The following is an 8109-nucleotide window of genomic DNA, read 5'->3' as shown; positions in this document are numbered from 1 at the left end:
TGCCTGCCCCCCGAGGAAGGGACAGACAGGGAAGAGCATCATCATCATCATCAATCGTATTTATTGAGCACTTAAGAGCAGGAGAACGACCTGCTTCAAATGTGTGGTCTCCTATGGAAACGCTCCAAACTCAAATAATACTAATAATAACAGTAATCATTAGAGTCACGATGGTATTTGTTTAGCACTTTCTCTGTGCCAAACACTGTACTAAGCACTGAGGCAGATATAAGATAATCAGGTTGGACCCAGCCCCTGTCTTTCATCATGCTCACAGTCTAAGTAAGAAGGAGTACAGGTATTCAATCTCCATTTTACAGAGGAGGACTCTGAGGTATACAAAGGTTAAGTGACTTGACCAAGGTCACATAGCAGGCAGGTGGCAGAATCGGAACCCAGGTCCCCTGGCCCATACCCAGACAGCATGGCCTGAGCAGAGCCACTACCATCAGAAATGTGCATTGAGGACCCAGGTTGGAAAGAACCCAGTGGGCCAGTCAGCATGGTTTTGCATACCATTCATTCATTCATTTGTATTCATTGAGCCCTTACTGTGTGCAAAGCATTGTACTAAGCGCTTGGGAGAGTACAGTATAACAATAAACAGACACATTTCCTGTCCACAGTGAGCTTACACCACCCCAGGGTGTTGACCTGAGGGGCTATTCTAGCTCAGGCAAAATATGCAGACATCTTCAGCAGCTTGATTGAGAAGCAGTGTGGCTTAGTGGAAAGAGCCCGGGCTTGGGAGTCAGAGGTCATGGGTTCAAATCCTGGCTCTGCCACTTGTCAGCTGAGTGACTTTGGGCAAGTCACTTCACTTCTCTATGCCTCAGTTACCTCATCTGTAAAATGGGGATTAAGACTGTGAGTTCCCCTGATCACCTTGTAACCTCCCCAGCGCTTAGAACAGTACTTTGCACATAGTAAGCACTCAATAAATGCCATCATTATTATTCAGCAAATGAAGAATGTTCCACACCCCTAAGTTGTAACATGGAGAGAATTTACTGGATAGGACAGCCACAAATCCCCAGGTTAGAGGGCTCCCCTCTCCATCAGGAGACACAAGGCTCTAAGCACTTAGTACAGTGCTCTGCACACAGTAAACGCTCAATAAATACGATTGAATGAATAAATGAAAACCTTAAATCACATGGCACTATGAATCTATCCATAATTTATTTATTTCATTCATTCAGTCGTGTTTATTGAGCATTTATTGTGTGCAGAGCACTGTACTCAGCATTTGGGAAAGTACAATACAACAATAAGCATTGACATTTCCTGCCCACATATTAATGTCTGTCTCCCTGTCTAGACCATAAGCTTCTTGTGGGCAGGGAACAGGCTTACTAATTCTCCCAATTGCTCTGCACACAAGTGCTCGATAAATACCATGGATTGATTGATTGATTGGTGGGCTGGGCTGAAAACCTTTATCAAATGTGCCATCAGTTCCACATCAAAGCAAATGACGGGACTTCCCAACAGAGTAACCGAGAGACCTCAGAACCAGAGTCTATTGCAAACTCTTTGAAATCGAGTCAATACAAGCTCTTAATATTAGTTATCCTCCAATTTCTTACAGCTCCATTCATCCTCTAGCATTTTCCTATCCTTGCAACATTCTTCAAACATTCCTTAGTTTGCTCATCATCCTCCTGAAATCTGATGTACACGTTCATTCAAAGCCCACTGTTGGGTAGGGACTGTCTCTATATGTTGCCAACTTGTACTTCCCAAGCGCTTAGTACAGTGCTCTGCACACAGTAAGTGCTCAGTAAATATGATTGATTGATTCATTCATTCATTCAATCATATTTATTGAGCACTCACTGTGTGCAGAGCACTGTACTAAGCGCTTGGGAAGTACAAGTTGGCAACATATAAGTCGGCAACATATGATTCTCGATTCTACTCTACTGTGTGCCCGGTTCATTTTGCATTCATATGTCCTTGCACGGCATCAGAATTTTTCTCATCATACTTTGGTCTGTGAACTTCTCTTTCCTCCACTTCTCTAGGCTGTAAGCTCCCTGTGGCAGTTCTGTTGTAGCGTACTCTCTTAAGTGCTCACTACAGTGCTCTGCATGCGATAAGTGTTGAATAAATACCACCGATTGATTGATTGATTGACTAAACTGATAGGGCATATGGAAGAGTTCAACTTTGACGCCTCAGCAGTGATGCTGTCTCCAGTCCAAATCAGTATAGTATCTTTAAGCTTTGTTTTGTTTTACTATTTGTCAAGCGCTTACTATGTACCAGACCCTCTACTAAGATCAGGGGTCAATCGGTCTATGTCCAGTATGGGGCTGACAGTCTTAATCCCCCTTTCAAAGATGAGGTAACTGAGGCACAGAAAAGTGAATTGATTTGCTCAAGATCACACCAGCAAACAAATGGAGGAGCTAGGATCATAACCCACGTCTGCCTGACTCCCAGGCTTGTGCTCTAATCATCAATCAATCGTATTTATTGAGAGCTTACTATGTGCAGAGCACTGTACTAAGCGCTTGGGAAGTACAAATTGGCAACATATAGAGACAGTCCCTACCCAACAGTGGGCTCACAGTCTAAAAGACTCTAATGCACTATGCCACATTGATTCTAGTTCTTCATTAGTTATTTCTTTTATCCCATTCGTAGGAGGAAGGTACTTAGATATTTGAATTCTTAGCGCCACATAATTTGCATTCCTCTTCAATGGCTCAACCTCTCACAGATTAAAAAAGAAAAAGATACAACCCATGTCTTCCTTCGAGTCATGTAATGTAGGTACATGTTAGAATAGTAAATTAAAAGATCTTTTCATATTGATTTATTATATTTTCTTTGGGATTATTAGCACTGACATAGAATAATATGCACATAATTAACCAGCTTCCTCAATTCATTCTATATTCTTATTCTTCTTTTTAATCCTCCCCCAACCCTGGCCCCGACCTGGATTTACGTAGCATCTCGATCCAACTGGCTTTTAAATTTGCCCTATTGTGACAAAACGCACTAGACAATCAGAGTTAAGGCTACCATACTTTTGAAATGCTAACGAATTTTTCATCCTGTTAAATGCAGAACAATTTCTCAATGTATTATTCATAATATAACTACAGCAAAAACAAAATATGATTTATGATGAATTTTAATATGGCTAGCTAATGCTATGCAATAAAGTGTTTTAATTTTTAATATAATCTGTAAATTACAGATTTTTTTTCCTTGAAGATCTCATAGTTTTAAACTAAATTAAATACAGTAAGTGAAAAATGTACCCCAGCCAGATGCACTGTGGGCTGGTTGAGCCAGTTCAATGTGACTGGAATTTTTAAGACAGCAAACCCTTTTGCAGAGTAGAGGTTTGGAGTAGGGTTAGGCATTTCATAAATGGAAATGCTATTAGAGGAAGCAGTGATTATTTTGTAAATGGACTGTTCGTTTCCAGCAGAATTATTTTCCAGATCAGTGTTTTAAAGGGAGAGTTCCCAAATGCTTTGGTGGCTGTCCCGTGGACACTCTCATGGCTTGGGGCTACCTTATGTCTTTTCACCGGTGGAGGGGGAGGGAAGGGATGAAAACTGAAACACAGAATGTCTGCGATTTGTTTTCAGGAGAACAGGAAATAGGTTCCATCTGTCATGTAAGTCATTTCTTTTTGGCATAGCCCCATTGTTCTAAACTGTTATTTCTCGACCTGTTTCGGAGTCTTGATTAATGTTCCAAAGGAAAACCTCCGAAGAACGGTCACAGGGCAAGACCTCCAGATCCATCAGGAAATCTATATGATACTATTTGATTGGATGGATCACTGTGGGAGAGCCATCTTGGTCTGAGAATGAAGCGCTTAGTTCGGTGCTCCTCACACAGTTAATGCTCACTAGATACCATTTATTGAAATGAAGGATGGACATTAAACCCATCTGAGGTAGGTTTACGGTATATTCCATTAAGATTGGGAGGGCAAAGATCATATTTCTCTCTGCCTTATCACTGTGTTATTATTATTATTGCATCTATTTCCAAGGAACTCAATTGTGCTCTACAGAATTACCTCTTTAATCTTCCCAGTGTTGTGGGAAGGCCATGTATAATTGGTCTCCTCGGTCTTTCGAACTGATCATCAACTGCTCCATCGCCTTTGTTCTAATGACTTCACCCAACATTATAGATTACCTGATCTCTAAATACTCTTCTCACCCTTGATCCTTCAGCTGAGGAGGCAAAAGGTTGTTTCTTCAAAGGCAGAGTAAAGAAGAGGAATTATCCAGATAATATAATGTGTATGCAACCCGCCTAGATATTCAGGCTAACAGAAAAAAAATCCCCAACAGCAGACATGTCTTTTCTTGAACAATCCAGATAATAATAATATTAACCCTACCACTAGTAATGATAATAATTTGTATCTGTCAAGTGCTTATTATGTGCCAAGCACTGGACTAAGTGCTAGGGTAGATACAAGCTAATCAGGCCCTCCATGGAGCCCACAGTCTAAGTGGGCAGAAGAATGGATACCATTTTTCCGATGAGAGAACTGAGGCACAGAGCAGTTAGATGGCTTGTCCAAAGTCACACAGCAGGTAACTGGTGGATCTAGGACTAGAACCCAAGTCATCATCATCATCATCATCAATCGTATTTATTGAGCACTTACTGTGTGCAGAGCACTGTACTAAGCGCTTGGGAAGTACAAGCCGGCAACATATAGAGACAGTCCCTACCCAACAGTGGGCTCACAGTCTAAAAGGGGGAGACAGAGAACAAAACCAAACATACTAACAAAATAAAATAAATAGAATAGATATGTACAAGTAAAATAAATAGAGTAACAAATATGTACAAACATATATACATATAAACAGGTGCTGTGGGGAAGGGAAGGAGGTAAAATGGGGAGATGGAGAGGGGGATGAGGGGGAGAGGAAGGAAGGGGCTCAGTCTGTGAAGGCCTCCTGGAGTAGGTGAGCTCTCAGTAGGGCCTTGAAGGGAGGAAGAGAGCTAGCTTGGCAGATGGACAGAGGGAGGGCATTCTAGGCCCGGGGGATGACGTGGGCCAGGGGTCGACAGCGGGAAAGGCGAGAACGAGGTACGGTGAGGAGATTAGCGGCAGAGGAGCGGAGGGTGCGAGGTGGGCTGTAGAAGGAGAGAAGGGAGGTGAGGTAGAGAAGTCCTCTGATTCCCTGGCCCATGTTCTTTCCAATAGGCCATGCTGCTTAGATAATGCCTCAGTTCTTCCTAGAGTCAGAGGAGACACAGTCAAGAACCTCCAATGGCTGCCCATCCACCTCCGCATCAAGCAGAAACTCCTTACCACTGGCTTTAAAGCACTTAATCAGCTCGCCTCCTCCTACCTCACCTCAGCTTACTCCAGCCCAGCCCACACATTCCGCTCCCCTGTTTCCTGATCTTGTCTTTCTCACCGTCAACCCCTTCTCCACATTCTCTCCCTAGCCTGGAACCCCCCTCTCCCTCCAGATACGTGAGACCACCGCTCTCCCCACCATCCAGGACTTACTAAAGTCACATCTCCTCCAAGAGGCCTTCCCCAGTGAAGCTCTATTTTCCCCGGCTTGCTCTCCCTTCTGTGTCGTCTGTGAAGTTGGGTCATTTGACCTTTGGTCATTTGATATTCATCATCATCATCATCAGTCATATTTATTGAGCGCTTACTATGTGCAGAGCACTGTACTAAGCGCTTGGGAAGTACAAATTGGCAACATATAGAGACAGTCCCTACCCAACAGTGGGCTCACAGTCTAAAAGGGGGGGACAGAGAACAAAACCAAACATACTAACAAAATAAAATAAATAGGATAGATATGTCCAAGTAAAATAGAGTAATAAATATGTACAAACATATATACATACATACAGGTGCTGTGGGGAAGGGAAGGAGGTAAGATGGGGGGGATGGAGAGGGGGACGAGGGGGAGAGGAAGGAAGGGGCTCAGTCTGGGAAGGCCTCCTGGAGGAGGTGAGCTCTCAGCAGGGCCTTGAAGGGAGGAATTATTCACACCACCCCCATCCCCACAGCACTTATGTCTGGTCTTATGCCGTCGAGTTGTTTCCGACCCATAGCGACACTATGGACTCATCTCTCCCACAATGCCCCGCTCTTCATTTGCAATCGTTCTGGCAGTGTATCTATTGAGTTTTCTTGATTTACTATTGCCGCCTTCCACACAGTAAACTCGAATCTCTGCCCTCGACTCTCCCATGCCGCGGCTGCCCAGCATAGGGGAGTTCTGACTTGTAGCAGATGGCCTTCCACTTGCTAGCCACTGTCCAAGCTAGGAATGGAATGGGTAGGCCTCTGCTTGACTCTCCCTCCCATAGCCAAGACTGGTAGAGTACTGGAAACTCTCCAGGTGCGACCCTGAGTGGGGCCAGCACATATGTACCTATCTTTATATTATAAACTACTTATTTATTTGTATTAATGTTGCCCTCACCTTCTAGACAGTGAGCCTGTTGTTGGGTAGGGACCGTCTCTATATGTTGCCAACTTGTACTTCCCAAGCGCTTGGTACAGTGCTCTGCACACAGTAAGCGCTCAATAAACATGATTGAATGAATGAATGAATAAACACATTTCGGGTAGGGCACGTGACTGTTAATTCTATTGTATTATGCTCTCCCAAGCCCTTAGTATGGTGCTCTGCAATGGTAAGCACTCAATAAATACCAATGATTGATTGATCAAGGTGACACCCTCCATGGTGGGAAACAGCTGAATGACAGTAGCACTGTACTAGACACTTGGGAAATACTGAATAACCAAGTGGCTTGTTCCCTGCCAACAAGAAGATCCACAGAGCTAAATTCAGGCAATCGAAAATCTCGTCTTTCACAACCTTCCCCTCTCGTTTCTCCCAGTCCAACAGCACCAGACTGTACTGTGTGACTGCATCGGAAGCTCCTCAAGGGCAGCAATTATGTCTACTGACTCTCTTCTATTAGGGCAGTGTTTTCCACACAGTAAACATTCAATACAATACCACAAGTGATTTTTTCGACGGTATTTGTTAAGTGCTTACTATGTGTCAAGCACTGTTCCAGGTGCTGGGGTAGATATGTGAAAATTAGGTCGGACAGAGTCCCTGTCCCACAGTCTAAGAGGGAAAGTTGGTGTTGAATCCCTATTTACAAAGTCAAGGAAATGGACATGCAGAAGTTAAGTGACTTGCCCGAGGTCATACAGAAGGCACATGGCGGAGCTAGGATTAGAACCGAGTTCTTCTGACTCCCATGCTTATGCTCTTTCCACTAGGCCATGCTGCTTCCCACTGATGGGAAGTTTCTAGAAAACTTGTAATCCCCTTGCACCCCATTTCTCCTGAAGCACCTGAAAGAACTATTTCAGGTGCTTTATCAGCGTGGCTCAGTGGAAAGAGCACGGGCTTTGGAGTCAGAGGTCATAGGTTCAAATCCTGGCTCTGCCAATTGTCAGCTGTGTGACTTTGGGCAAGTCACTTCACTTCTCTGTGCCTCAGTTCCCTCATCTGTAAAATGGGGAATAAGACTGTGAGCCCCCTGTGGGACAACCTGATTGCCTTGTAACCTCCCCTGTGCTTAGAACAGTGCTTTGCACATAGTAAGTGCTTAATAAATGCCATCATTACAGGAGAAGCAGCATGGTTCAGTGGAAAGAGCACGGGCTTTGGAGTCAGAGGTCATGGGTTCAAATCCCAGCTCCACCAACTGTCAGCTGTGTGACTTTGGGCAAGTCACTTCACTTCTCTGTGCCTCAGTTACTTCATCTGTAAAATGGGGATTAAAACTGTGAGTCCCCCGTGGGACAACCTGATCGCCTTGTAACCTCCCCAGCACTTGGAACAGTGCTTTACACATAGTAAGTGCTTAACGAACATCATCATTATTATTATTATTTCTTTCCTGGGTAGGGGCAGAATCTAGCAGCTTGTCCCATTTCTACAGTCCTCTGAGTGGAATATTCATTCATTCAATCATATTTATTGAGTGCTTATGGGGTGCAGGGCACTGTACTAAGCGCTTATGTGTCTCTGGAATCTGATAACAGGTACTTTCAGGAAAAGCAGGGTGACTTGTTAGTGCCAAGTTCTGTAGCTGAATTACAGCCAAGTC

The 8109-nt window shown here is 43.9% G+C and overlaps 1 non-coding gene across 1 annotated transcript; it reads right to left on the bottom strand.

Annotated features, from left to right (window-relative positions):
- Positions 1-6251: 6251 nt before the first annotated feature.
- Positions 6252-6389, bottom strand: LOC119935252. The gene has a single exon (XR_005453139.1). It is a non-coding gene; the product is annotated as a small nucleolar RNA SNORA7 (small nucleolar RNA).
- Positions 6390-8109: the final 1720 nt, after the last annotated feature.

Source organism: Tachyglossus aculeatus, chromosome 11 (genome assembly GCF_015852505.1).
Source record: "Tachyglossus aculeatus isolate mTacAcu1 chromosome 11, mTacAcu1.pri, whole genome shotgun sequence".
Taxonomy (NCBI): domain Eukaryota; kingdom Metazoa; phylum Chordata; class Mammalia; order Monotremata; family Tachyglossidae; genus Tachyglossus; species Tachyglossus aculeatus.
Note: the sequence above shows the minus strand (reverse complement) of the source record. Positions and strands in the feature narration are given on the sequence as shown.